A 12,023-nucleotide genomic window follows, 5' to 3' on the forward strand; every position below is an offset into this window, starting at 1 on the left:
TGACTCTTTAAGGTCTGGCCCCTGGATGGAGGGGCACCAGGAGTAGAGGAGCAGGAAGGGGAAGGGGGTGGCCATGCGAGGGGACACTTTCAGGCCAAGTCCCAGCTTCAGCCTGATCCTCCTGGGAACCCCGGGGTGTACGTCACACCTCCTGGTTGTCCCGCTCTGAGACAAGGAGCCGGGCTTCGCATTCCCCCAGCAGCCAGTCGTGGGCTGAGGACACCTGGGGCGTTGGGAACTCCCTGGCTTCTCCTTGGCTTAACATCTGGAGCTGCTTGTGAATCGTGCCGCCACACACACCCGAGTGCAGGTGTCTTCTGCACAGACTGCGGGCCTCGCTCTTCTGAATGCCGCTAGCTCGCCACCCACCCACGGGTGAACCTGGTCAGGGTACTTTCTCTCGGGGGCAGACTCTGATCCTGGCGGGCTACCGGTGTTTCTGTTTGCTCGTTTCTTTCTTCCATTTCGGGAAAGGCTTCCTTACTGGGTGTGGAAATCTCCTATGCCTTTCCTCGCCTATTCTGTCAGCTTTCAAATTCTCTTTCAGTTGCCACCCTCACAGATGGATTAGGAAACTCTTTCCGGTGCACTCATTAGTGAAATGACCTCAATGAAGCTGGAATCCAATATCTAATCGCCGATTTTTAGCGAGTCCACACGCCAGGGTGGTCGGGGTCCAATGCAGCCCCGGCCAGGCCCAGGCCCCTTGGACTGGGCCACAGGAGGACGCAGAGGAGGGTCCCGGCCCCCCCCCCCCCCCCCCGGTCGCGTTGCCGGCAGTTCTCCAAGGGCTTGGGCGTTTTCCAGAGGTAGGAGATGGAGGGGACTGATTTCTTCAGCGCCCCACAAACCACGCCACCCCACCCATGGGACACATCCCTAGAGAGAGAGAGAGAGGCCCCATACACTCGCTCCCCTCCCCCATGCGCTGTGCCCCAGCCCGGGCCCGGGGGAATAGGCGGCAGCCCACCCACAGGGTGGGGGGCCCAGCTGAAAGGGGTTGTCGGGGAGGGCGGCCCCTGCCTGGGGTCAAAGGGCGGGCGATCCGCGCGTGCGCAATCGGCGGCGGCGGGCGTTTGCGGGGCGGCCACGAGCTGGGGGTGGGGGGCGGGTAGGGGAAGGAGGCCAGGCGAGGAGAGGAAGGGGGCTGGAAGGTCTCCACCTTGGCGAGTCCAGCCGTGGAGGCGCATCTTGTGTGAGTGTGAGTGAGTGAGTGTGAGTGTGTGTGTGTGTGTGTTTGTGTGTGTATAGAGAGACAGCCCCCCACCCCGGCCCACCGCTCCCTGCCCGCCCCGCCCCGCCCCGCCTGTCACCCCCGTCCCTCGGAGCCCGCCGGACCCGGCCGGTGAACTCAACAGGCCCGGCCCGGCGCGGGTCAGCGCCGGTGCGGGGCCTGGGGCGGGAGGAGGCGGCGGGGAAGTGCAGAGAGGCTCGGCTTCTTGAGCGGGGCAGGGGCGCCCTCCGCCGTCTAGGGCCACACCACCCTGAACGCGCCCGACCTCGTCTGGTCTGGGAAGCTAAGCAGGGTCGGGCCTGGTTAGTACTTGGATGGGAGACCGCCTGGGAATACCGGGTGCCGTCGGCTTCTTCTTTTTTTTTTTTTTTGTTTTGCCTCCTGTTCTGTCCCCTCTCTGGGAGCGAGGCGGCGGCCCGGGGTGGGGGTCACCCCCACCCTCAGCGCCCGCCGCGGTGCCTGGCGCCCCAGCCCGCACCGTGGGGCCTCCTCTTGTCCCAAGCCGCGACACCGCCGTCACGCGGCAGCATGCGTGGCTTCTGGACTGTCAGGTCTCAGACCAAAGGTCTGCTCTGTGGGAACCGACACGCTGGAGGAAACCTTGAGAGTCTGAGAGGGGAGGGAGTTCCAGAAGAAGGCCAGGATGTCATTTGGAGGGAGTATGTGACCAGAACTCGTCCCGTTGCTTTTGGGGTTCTATGGGCTACACGTAGGAATCTTTGGTGGTGGCACCTGATGTTGGGGGATCCGGAGTCACACCCAGACCTGCTCCACAGGCCTCCTTTTACTTTTCTCTTCGGATTCATTATCTTTAAAAAGTGTCTCTTATCTCTATGATTGCATTTTCTTTTCTCTCTCTTTTCAAGCAGATGATGGGAGTCCAAGTATTAAGGTGACATGTGTTGCCCGTGCCCCCCTCCCCCCTGTGTTCTTATTCATTTACCTCTGATGTCGTTCCAGCGTATTGTGGGGGTACCAATGTTAGGGTCGGGTACGTTGCCCTCTCCCTGCCTCCCCCCTCGGGTCAGAGCCTCAAGTGCGCCCATCCCCCAGTCGGTGCGCACCCACCCCATTCCTAATGGAGGTGTATGCCCATCCCCTCCCCCCACCCGCCCGACACCCACCCGATGAAGGTGATTCCTCTGTGTCCACTTAGGTGTCCATCGGTTCGTACCCATTTGCTGGTGAGCGCGAGCACGTGGTGCTCGTGTGTCCATTCTTGGGCTACCTGGCTTACTGGAACGGGTTCCAGCTCTGGCCAGGAGAACCACGAGAGGTGCCCTCTCACCGCTGCTCCTCCTAGCTGAATAGCACTCCGTGGTGTCCACGCGCCACATTTCATTTACGCACTCGTGGGTCGATGGGCACTCGGGTCGCTTCCAGGTCTTTGCGATTGTGACTTGTGCCCTGACTCTAACCCTAACCCTTACCCAGCCCGTCTCCTCCTCGGCCCCTGCCTGACTGACTCCTTCCCGCCCGGCCTGTCACCGTCCTCTGCCCCTGCCTGACACGCTCCTCCCCGCCCGGGCCGTCACCGTCCTCGGCCCCTGCCTGACGGGGCTCCTCCGTCGCCTGGGCCTTCCAAGGGCTTGGTGTGGACGCTGGTTCCAGGACGCCCTCCCAGGAACCCGGTAGCAGGGCGGCCGCAGCGTCTCGCGCCACCCAACCGTCCGCCGGCCGGCGGCCGTCGCTAAGTGGCCTGCGGGGGACGTGCCCCCACTGTGGGGCGGGCGCCCAGCCTGGTGTCTTCTCTGAGGCCCCGTGGCTGCTTTCCCCCCCCCCCCGCAAGGGGAGAGCCGCGGAGGTGGGGACCGCCTCCTCGTGGGGACGTACACCCAGCTCTCCACGTCGGATTCCGGGGCTCTCTGTCCTGCCAGAAGGCCCAGCTGGCCTGCGGGTCCTTAGAGTGGCAAAAACATCCGAAAACTGAGATTGAGGGTCCGGTGGTTGTCTGCACTTTTGTGCTGGGCACCCCAGGGAGGCCCGGGGGCTGGCTGGACAACGCGGTCTGCTGGGCAGGGGGGGGGGGTTTGGAGGAGCAACTGATGCCCTTTGCACTTTGGGTAGCAAGTGTCTGAGGTGTCTCTGAGCCCTGCGCCATGTCGGGGGTGGGGGGTGGGAGGTCGGGGGGGTGGAGGAGCAGGAGGAGGAGGAGGAGGAGGTGGGAAGGGCCGTGGCCTGCAGTCGTCTTCCCGGGGTGGCTTCTTCCACAGGCTGCTTGGCCTGGGCTCCCTGCACCTGGGCCTTTGGAGGACTGGCCCTGTGCTTGCCAACGCTTCCCCTGCAGGGACCCAGAGCTGGGAGGTTGCATCTCTCAGCCCTGGGTCGGGCAGAGCCCCAGCGGGCCATGCCCACAACCTCTCTCAGCACGGGTCCCCCAGAAGGCTCCTTTGGGACCAGGATTCTCTTGCGGGTGACTCTTTAAGGTCTGGCCCCTGGATGGAGGGGCACCAGGAGTAGAGGAGCAGGAAGGGGAAGGGGGTGGCCATGCGAGGGGACACTTTCAGGCCAAGTCCCAGCTTCAGCCTGATCCTCCTGGGAACCCCGGGGTGTACGTCACACCTCCTGGTTGTCCCGCTCTGAGACAAGGAGCCGGGCTTCGCATTCCCCCAGCAGCCAGTCGTGGGCTGAGGACACCTGGGGCGTTGGGAACTCCCTGGCTTCTCCTTGGCTTAACATCTGGAGCTGCTTGTGAATCGTGCCGCCACACACACCCGAGTGCAGGTGTCTTCTGCACAGACTGCGGGCCTCGCTCTTCTGAATGCCGCTAGCTCGCCACCCACCCACGGGTGAACCTGGTCAGGGTACTTTCTCTCGGGGGCAGACTCTGATCCTGGCGGGCTACCGGTGTTTCTGTTTGCTCGTTTCTTTCTTCCATTTCGGGAAAGGCTTCCTTACTGGGTGTGGAAATCTCCTATGCCTTTCCTCGCCTATTCTGTCAGCTTTCAAATTCTCTTTCAGTTGCCACCCTCACAGATGGATTAGGAAACTCTTTCCGGTGCACTCATTAGTGAAATGACCTCAATGAAGCTGGAATCCAATATCTAATCGCCGATTTTTAGCGAGTCCACACGCCAGGGTGGTCGGGGTCCAATGCAGCCCCGGCCAGGCCCAGGCCCCTTGGACTGGGCCACAGGAGGACGCAGAGGAGGGTCCCGGCCCCCCCCCCCCCCCCCCGGTCGCGTTGCCGGCAGTTCTCCAAGGGCTTGGGCGTTTTCCAGAGGTAGGAGATGGAGGGGACTGATTTCTTCAGCGCCCCACAAACCACGCCACCCCACCCATGGGACACATCCCTAGAGAGAGAGAGAGAGGCCCCATACACTCGCTCCCCTCCCCCATGCGCTGTGCCCCAGCCCGGGCCCGGGGGAATAGGCGGCAGCCCACCCACAGGGTGGGGGGCCCAGCTGAAAGGGGTTGTCGGGGAGGGCGGCCCCTGCCTGGGGTCAAAGGGCGGGCGATCCGCGCGTGCGCAATCGGCGGCGGCGGGCGTTTGCGGGGCGGCCACGAGCTGGGGGTGGGGGGCGGGTAGGGGAAGGAGGCCAGGCGAGGAGAGGAAGGGGGCTGGAAGGTCTCCACCTTGGCGAGTCCAGCCGTGGAGGCGCATCTTGTGTGAGTGTGAGTGAGTGAGTGTGAGTGTGTGTGTGTGTGTGTTTGTGTGTGTATAGAGAGACAGCCCCCCACCCCGGCCCACCGCTCCCTGCCCGCCCCGCCCCGCCCCGCCTGTCACCCCCGTCCCTCGGAGCCCGCCGGACCCGGCCGGTGAACTCAACAGGCCCGGCCCGGCGCGGGTCAGCGCCGGTGCGGGGCCTGGGGCGGGAGGAGGCGGCGGGGAAGTGCAGAGAGGCTCGGCTTCTTGAGCGGGGCAGGGGCGCCCTCCGCCGTCTAGGGCCACACCACCCTGAACGCGCCCGACCTCGTCTGGTCTGGGAAGCTAAGCAGGGTCGGGCCTGGTTAGTACTTGGATGGGAGACCGCCTGGGAATACCGGGTGCCGTCGGCTTCTTCTTTTTTTTTTTTTTTGTTTTGCCTCCTGTTCTGTCCCCTCTCTGGGAGCGAGGCGGCGGCCCGGGGTGGGGGTCACCCCCACCCTCGGTGCCTGGCGCCCCAGCCCGCACCGTGGGGCCTCCTCTTGTCCCAAGCCGCGACACCGCCGTCACGCGGCAGCATGCGTGGCTTCTGGACTGTCAGGTCTCAGACCAAAGGTCTGCTCTGTGGGAACCGACACGCTGGAGGAAACCTTGAGAGTCTGAGAGGGGAGGGAGTTCCAGAAGAAGGCCAGGATGTCATTTGGAGGGAGTATGTGACCAGAACTCGTCCCGTTGCTTTTGGGGTTCTATGGGCTACACGTAGGAATCTTTGGTGGTGGCACCTGATGTTGGGGGATCCGGAGTCACACCCAGACCTGCTCCACAGGCCTCCTTTTACTTTTCTCTTCGGATTCATTATCTTTAAAAAGTGTCTCTTATCTCTATGATTGCATTTTCTTTTCTCTCTCTTTTCAAGCAGATGATGGGAGTCCAAGTATTAAGGTGACATGTGTTGCCCGTGCCCCCCTCCCCCCTGTGTTCTTATTCATTTACCTCTGATGTCGTCTCTGATGTCGTTCCAGCGTATTGTGGGGGTACCAATGTTAGGGTCGGGTACGTTGCCCTCTCCCTGCCTCCCCCCTCGGGTCAGAGCCTCAAGTGCGCCCATCCCCCAGTCGGTGCGCACCCACCCCATTCCTAATGGAGGTGTATGCCCATCCCCTCCCCCCACCCGCCCGACACCCACCCGATGAAGGTGATTCCTCTGTGTCCACTTAGGTGTCCATCGGTTCGTACCCATTTGCTGGTGAGCGCGAGCACGTGGTGCTCGTGTGTCCATTCTTGGGCTACCTGGCTTACTGGAACGGGTTCCAGCTCTGGCCAGGAGAACCACGAGAGGTGCCCTCTCACCGCTGCTCCTCCTAGCTGAATAGCACTCCGTGGTGTCCACGCGCCACATTTCATTTACGCACTCGTGGGTCGATGGGCACTCGGGTCGCTTCCAGGTCTTTGCGATTGTGACTTGTGCCCTGACTCTAACCCTAACCCTTACCCAGCCCGTCTCCTCCTCGGCCCCTGCCTGACTGACTCCTTCCCGCCCGGCCTGTCACCTGTCACCGTCCTCTGCCCCTGCCTGACACGCTCCTCCCCGCCCGGGCCGTCACCGTCCTCGGCCCCTGCCTGACGGGGCTCCTCCGTCGCCTGGGCCTTCCAAGGGCTTGGTGTGGACGCTGGTTCCAGGACGCCCTCCCAGGAACCCGGTAGCAGGGCGGCCGCAGCGTCTCGCGCCACCCAACCGTCCGCCGGCCGGCGGCCGTCGCTAAGTGGCCTGCGGGGGACGTGCCCCCACTGTGGGGCGGGCGCCCAGCCTGGTGTCTTCTCTGAGGCCCCGTGGCTGCTTTCCCCCCCCCCCCGCAAGGGGAGAGCCGCGGAGGTGGGGACCGCCTCCTCGTGGGGACGTACACCCAGCTCTCCACGTCGGATTCCGGGGCTCTCTGTCCTGCCAGAAGGCCCAGCTGGCCTGCGGGTCCTTAGAGTGGCAAAAACATCCGAAAACTGAGATTGAGGGTCCGGTGGTTGTCTGCACTTTTGTGCTGGGCACCCCAGGGAGGCCCGGGGGCTGGCTGGACAACGCGGTCTGCTGGGCAGGGGGGGGGGGTTTGGAGGAGCAACTGATGCCCTTTGCACTTTGGGTAGCAAGTGTCTGAGGTGTCTCTGAGCCCTGCGCCATGTCGGGGGTGGGGGGTGGGAGGTCGGGGGGGGTGGAGGAGCAGGAGGAGGAGGAGGAGGAGGTGGGAAGGGCCGTGGCCTGCAGTCGTCTTCCCGGGGTGGCTTCTTCCACAGGCTGCTTGGCCTGGGCTCCCTGCACCTGGGCCTTTGGAGGACTGGCCCTGTGCTTGCCAACGCTTCCCCTGCAGGGACCCAGAGCTGGGAGGTTGCATCTCTCAGCCCTGGGTCGGGCAGAGCCCCAGCGGGCCATGCCCACAACCTCTCTCAGCACGGGTCCCCCTCCTTTGGGACCAGGATTCTCTTGCGGGTGACTCTTTAAGGTCTGGCCCCTGGATGGAGGGGCACCAGGAGTAGAGGAGCAGGAAGGGGAAGGGGGTGGCCATGCGAGGGGACACTTTCAGGCCAAGTCCCAGCTTCAGCCTGATCCTCCTGGGAACCCCGGGGTGTACGTCACACCTCCTGGTTGTCCCGCTCTGAGACAAGGAGCCGGGCTTCGCATTCCCCCAGCAGCCAGTCGTGGGCTGAGGACACCTGGGGCGTTGGGAACTCCCTGGCTTCTCCTTGGCTTAACATCTGGAGCTGCTTGTGAATCGTGCCGCCACACACACCCGAGTGCAGGTGTCTTCTGCACAGACTGCGGGCCTCGCTCTTCTGAATGCCGCTAGCTCGCCACCCACCCACGGGTGAACCTGGTCAGGGTACTTTCTCTCGGGGGCAGACTCTGATCCTGGCGGGCTACCGGTGTTTCTGTTTGCTCGTTTCTTTCTTCCATTTCGGGAAAGGCTTCCTTACTGGGTGTGGAAATCTCCTATGCCTTTCCTCGCCTATTCTGTCAGCTTTCAAATTCTCTTTCAGTTGCCACCCTCACAGATGGATTAGGAAACTCTTTCCGGTGCACTCATTAGTGAAATGACCTCAATGAAGCTGGAATCCAATATCTAATCGCCGATTTTTAGCGAGTCCACACGCCAGGGTGGTCGGGGTCCAATGCAGCCCCGGCCAGGCCCAGGCCCCTTGGACTGGGCCACAGGAGGACGCAGAGGAGGGTCCCGGCCCCCCCCCCCCCCCCCGTCGCGTTGCCGGCAGTTCTCCAAGGGCTTGGGCGTTTTCCAGAGGTAGGAGATGGAGGGGACTGATTTCTTCAGCGCCCCACAAACCACGCCACCCCACCCATGGGACACATCCCTAGAGAGAGAGAGAGACGCCCCATACACTCGCTCCCCTCCCCCATGCGCTGTGCCCCAGCCCGGGCCCGGGGGAATAGGCGGCAGCCCACCCACAGGGTGGGGGGCCCAGCTGAAAGGGGTTGTCGGGGAGGGCGGCCCCTGCCTGGGGTCAAAGGGCGGGCGATCCGCGCGTGCGCAATCGGCGGCGGCGGGCGGCGGCGGGGGCGGCCACGAGCTGGGGGTGGGGGGCGGGTAGGGGAAGGAGGCCAGGCGAGGAGAGGAAGGGGGCTGGAAGGTCTCCACCTTGGCGAGTCCAGCCGTGGAGGCGCATCTTGTGTGAGTGTGAGTGAGTGAGTGTGAGTGTGTGTGTGTGTGTGTTTGTGTGTGTATAGAGAGACAGCCCCCCACCCCGGCCCACCGCTCCCTGCCCGCCCCGCCCCGCCCCGCCTGTCACCCCCGTCCCTCGGAGCCCGCCGGACCCGGCCGGTGAACTCAACAGGCCCGGCCCGGCGCGGGTCAGCGCCGGTGCGGGGCCTGGGGCGGGAGGAGGCGGCGGGGAAGTGCAGAGAGGCTCGGCTTCTTGAGCGGGGCAGGGGCGCCCTCCGCCGTCTAGGGCCACACCACCCTGAACGCGCCCGACCTCGTCTGGTCTGGGAAGCTAAGCAGGGTCGGGCCTGGTTAGTACTTGGATGGGAGACCGCCTGGGAATACCGGGTGCCGTCGGCTTCTTCTTTTTTTTTTTTTTGTTTTGCCTCCTGTTCTGTCCCCTCTCTGGGAGCGAGGCGGCGGCCCGGGGTGGGGGTCACCCCCACCCTCAGCGCCCGCCGCGGTGCCTGGCGCCCCAGCCCGCACCGTGGGGCCTCCTCTTGTCCCAAGCCGCGACACCGCCGTCACGCGGCAGCATGCGTGGCTTCTGGACTGTCAGGTCTCAGACCAAAGGTCTGCTCTGTGGGAACCGACACGCTGGAGGAAACCTTGAGAGTCTGAGAGGGGAGGGAGTTCCAGAAGAAGGCCAGGATGTCATTTGGAGGGAGTATGTGACCAGAACTCGTCCCGTTGCTTTTGGGGTTCTATGGGCTACACGTAGGAATCTTTGGTGGTGGCACCTGATGTTGGGGGATCCGGAGTCACACCCAGACCTGCTCCACAGGCCTCCTTTTACTTTTCTCTTCGGATTCATTATCTTTAAAAAGTGTCTCTTATCTCTATGATTGCATTTTCTTTTCTCTCTCTTTTCAAGCAGATGATGGGAGTCCAAGTATTAAGGTGACATGTGTTGCCCGTGCCCCCCTCCCCCCTGTGTTCTTATTCATTTACCTCTGATGTCGTTCCAGCGTATTGTGGGGGTACCAATGTTAGGGTCGGGTACGTTGCCCTCTCCCTGCCTCCCCCCTCGGGTCAGAGCCTCAAGTGCGCCCATCCCCCAGTCGGTGCGCACCCACCCCATTCCTAATGGAGGTGTATGCCCATCCCCTCCCCCCACCCGCCCGACACCCACCCGATGAAGGTGATTCCTCTGTGTCCACTTAGGTGTCCATCGGTTCGTACCCATTTGCTGGTGAGCGCGAGCACGTGGTGCTCGTGTGTCCATTCTTGGGCTACCTGGCTTACTGGAACGGGTTCCAGCTCTGGCCAGGAGAACCACGAGAGGTGCCCTCTCACCGCTGCTCCTCCTAGCTGAATAGCACTCCGTGGTGTCCACGCGCCACATTTCATTTACGCACTCGTGGGTCGATGGGCACTCGGGTCGCTTCCAGGTCTTTGCGATTGTGACTTGTGCCCTGACTCTAACCCTAACCCTTACCCAGCCCGTCTCCTCCTCGGCCCCTGCCTGACTGACTCCTTCCCGCCCGGCCTGTCACCTGTCACCGTCCTCTGCCCCTGCCTGACACGCTCCTCCCCGCCCGGGCCGTCACCGTCCTCGGCCCCTGCCTGACGGGGCTCCTCCGTCGCCTGGGCCTTCCAAGGGCTTGGTGTGGACGCTGGTTCCAGGACGCCCTCCCAGGAACCCGGTAGCAGGGCGGCCGCAGCGTCTCGCGCCACCCAACCGTCCGCCGGCCGGCGGCCGTCGCTAAGTGGCCTGCGGGGGACGTGCCCCCACTGTGGGGCGGGCGCCCAGCCTGGTGTCTTCTCTGAGGCCCCGTGGCTGCTTTCCCCCCCCCCCCGCAAGGGGAGAGCCGCGGAGGTGGGGACCGCCTCCTCGTGGGGACGTACACCCAGCTCTCCACGTCGGATTCCGGGGCTCTCTGTCCTGCCAGAAGGCCCAGCTGGCCTGCGGGTCCTTAGAGTGGCAAAAACATCCGAAAACTGAGATTGAGGGTCCGGTGGTTGTCTGCACTTTTGTGCTGGGCACCCCAGGGAGGCCCGGGGGCTGGCTGGACAACGCGGTCTGCTGGGCAGGGGGGGGGGGTTTGGAGGAGCAACTGATGCCCTTTGCACTTTGGGTAGCAAGTGTCTGAGGTGTCTCTGAGCCCTGCGCCATGTCGGGGGTGGGGGGTGGGAGGTCGGGGGGGTGGAGGAGCAGGAGGAGGAGGAGGAGGAGGTGGGAAGGGCCGTGGCCTGCAGTCGTCTTCCCGGGGTGGCTTCTTCCACAGGCTGCTTGGCCTGGGCTCCCTGCACCTGGGCCTTTGGAGGACTGGCCCTGTGCTTGCCAACGCTTCCCCTGCAGGGACCCAGAGCTGGGAGGTTGCATCTCTCAGCCCTGGGTCGGGCAGAGCCCCAGCGGGCCATGCCCACAACCTCTCTCAGCACGGGTCCCCCAGAAGGCTCCTTTGGGACCAGGATTCTCTTGCGGGTGACTCTTTAAGGTCTGGCCCCTGGATGGAGGGGCACCAGGAGTAGAGGAGCAGGAAGGGGAAGGGGGTGGCCATGCGAGGGGACACTTTCAGGCCAAGTCCCAGCTTCAGCCTGATCCTCCTGGGAACCCCGGGGTGTACGTCACACCTCCTGGTTGTCCCGCTCTGAGACAAGGAGCCGGGCTTCGCATTCCCCCAGCAGCCAGTCGTGGGCTGAGGACACCTGGGGCGTTGGGAACTCCCTGGCTTCTCCTTGGCTTAACATCTGGAGCTGCTTGTGAATCGTGCCGCCACACACACCCGAGTGCAGGTGTCTTCTGCACAGACTGCGGGCCTCGCTCTTCTGAATGCCGCTAGCTCGCCACCCACCCACGGGTGAACCTGGTCAGGGTACTTTCTCTCGGGGGCAGACTCTGATCCTGGCGGGCTACCGGTGTTTCTGTTTGCTCGTTTCTTTCTTCCATTTCGGGAAAGGCTTCCTTACTGGGTGTGGAAATCTCCTATGCCTTTCCTCGCCTATTCTGTCAGCTTTCAAATTCTCTTTCAGTTGCCACCCTCACAGATGGATTAGGAAACTCTTTCCGGTGCACTCATTAGTGAAATGACCTCAATGAAGCTGGAATCCAATATCTAATCGCCGATTTTTAGCGAGTCCACACGCCAGGGTGGTCGGGGTCCAATGCAGCCCCGGCCAGGCCCAGGCCCCTTGGACTGGGCCACAGGAGGACGCAGAGGAGGGTCCCGGCCCCCCCCCCCCCCCCCCGGTCGCGTTGCCGGCAGTTCTCCAAGGGCTTGGGCGTTTTCCAGAGGTAGGAGATGGAGGGGACTGATTTCTTCAGCGCCCCACAAACCACGCCACCCCACCCATGGGACACATCCCTAGAGAGAGAGAGAGAGGCCCCATACACTCGCTCCCCTCCCCCATGCGCTGTGCCCCAGCCCGGGCCCGGGGGAATAGGCGGCAGCCCACCCACAGGGTGGGGGGCCCAGCTGAAAGGGGTTGTCGGGGAGGGCGGCCCCTGCCTGGGGTCAAAGGGCGGGCGATCCGCGCGTGCGCAATCGGCGGCGGCGGG

At 63.7% G+C, this 12,023-nt stretch overlaps 3 non-coding genes across 3 annotated transcripts; all 3 read left to right on the forward strand.

The window, feature by feature from the left end:
• The first annotated feature begins 1,466 nt into the window (after positions 1-1,466).
• LOC142873942 (5S ribosomal RNA) lies at positions 1,467-1,585 on the forward strand. The gene has a single exon (XR_012921914.1). It is a non-coding gene; the product is annotated as a 5S ribosomal RNA (ribosomal RNA).
• Positions 1,586-5,114: 3,529 nt separating this feature from the next.
• LOC142873943 (5S ribosomal RNA) lies at positions 5,115-5,233 on the forward strand. Its single transcript, XR_012921915.1, has one exon. It is a non-coding gene; the product is annotated as a 5S ribosomal RNA (ribosomal RNA).
• Positions 5,234-8,762: 3,529 nt separating this feature from the next.
• On the forward strand, positions 8,763-8,881 carry LOC142873944 (5S ribosomal RNA). The gene has a single exon (XR_012921916.1). It is a non-coding gene; the product is annotated as a 5S ribosomal RNA (ribosomal RNA).
• Positions 8,882-12,023: the final 3,142 nt, after the last annotated feature.

The sequence above is a fragment of the Microcebus murinus genome, chromosome 11, assembly GCF_040939455.1.
Source record: "Microcebus murinus isolate Inina chromosome 11, M.murinus_Inina_mat1.0, whole genome shotgun sequence".
Classification (NCBI taxonomy): Eukaryota; Metazoa; Chordata; class Mammalia; order Primates; family Cheirogaleidae; genus Microcebus; species Microcebus murinus.